Genomic DNA, 1,510 nt, shown 5'->3' with positions numbered 1-1,510 from the left:
GTGCACATGGGTCATGGACCTGGGACATGACATTCTACTGGTGCAGCTGGTGCATAAATGGAGTGGTTTCACCGGATACGTTATCCACCCTAGGGGATGTGTTTCGCGTTCGCATTGTACATGCCCTAAGAGGCATAAGCAAAATCAAAAGTTGCATCTTTTTAATGTTGGATATCTATATCTGAGGCGCTAGTTAAACTAGTTGAATGCTCGTGGATTGCTACGGTTATTTTCTACATAAAATTTAAAGTATTGTTCATCTCATATGCTCCCTAGTTGAGTTAATTCAAAGTCTGGTAGGGATTTCAAGAGTATACATATGTGCACAAGAGCCAAACTGTATATGTTTTTTCTTTCTTTTAATTTTCTTATTTTTCGTAGCACCTATCTTGGGGCAGGCGGTGATCTCCATATCAACGAGCAATACTATCACTTTGACCTGGATTCCCTAGCAATATCGTTTTCCAGCAATAGATTGTCAATTATTAAACCTTAAGTTTATTTTTGGTTCTTCTCATCACACAACAAACAGAAAAAAAAAATCATTTTCTAAGAGAACGGATCTAGGGGAAAAATCAGCCGTGAACTAACTTCGTAGCACCTATTAATCCATGGCTTGTGCTTCCATAGATCCCCAAATTTTAAAGCAGTGTAACCCCCGAAAAGGTATCGTGGTATCATTTAATCTCAGCCATCCTACCCCTAATCCCGAACATGTATCATGTAATCTCAACTGTTCTCGCGTTTCACTTAGGAAGATAAATCTTCAGTGGTTTACATTATTTTGAGATTTGGTAGTCTATGGAAGCACAAGCCTCCATTCTTTTCTCTAAACTACAACTCTTAGGCAATGCAGATTATTTCTTACTGAATCAGCAACATGCATCTCTCTTAAAATTTCCTTGATATCCCAGGGCGCATGTGTTCTCCAGATGACCTGCAAGGCTACCGTTTGAGAAGAGAGCGTGTTTGCGCTGTCTCTTTGTAGCATCTCTTCTCTAGACTTCTTGTATATTTGCGCCATCACTCTTGGCAAATATTATCTCTGTTCTGAAATAAACTTTTCTAGGTTTCTAAAAAGGCTTATATTTTGAAACGAGGTAGAACATAACATAAATTGCTGACTTGTAATCTTTATTTAGGTGCATTTTCACGACTTGCATTTAATTTCCCAACGGCAACATGTACGACTTGGTGTAGTCTGTAGATATCGTAGCCATGTTGAAGTCAACATCCAAATATCCCGTGAATCATCAACCATAGTGATATATAGCTGGATAATGTCGCCAACTTAGCAATGATCTCCTTCTCTGCAGAGGTCAACCCATCGGTTATTCATTGGTGTTTGATAAACACTTTCTCAAGAATCTACAAAAAATCAGAATCAGAAGCGGTGCTCAAGTTACCATGAAGAACGCAAAGGGGATGGTGATCCGTTGGCGTGCTCTCCTTATGACCTTGCATATGAAGCAAACAAAAATTTACCAAGGCCATCATAATGCATAAATTT

This window comes from Lolium perenne, chromosome 6, assembly GCF_019359855.2.
Source record: "Lolium perenne isolate Kyuss_39 chromosome 6, Kyuss_2.0, whole genome shotgun sequence".
NCBI lineage: Eukaryota > Viridiplantae > Streptophyta > Magnoliopsida > Poales > Poaceae > Lolium > Lolium perenne.
Note: the sequence above shows the minus strand (reverse complement) of the source record.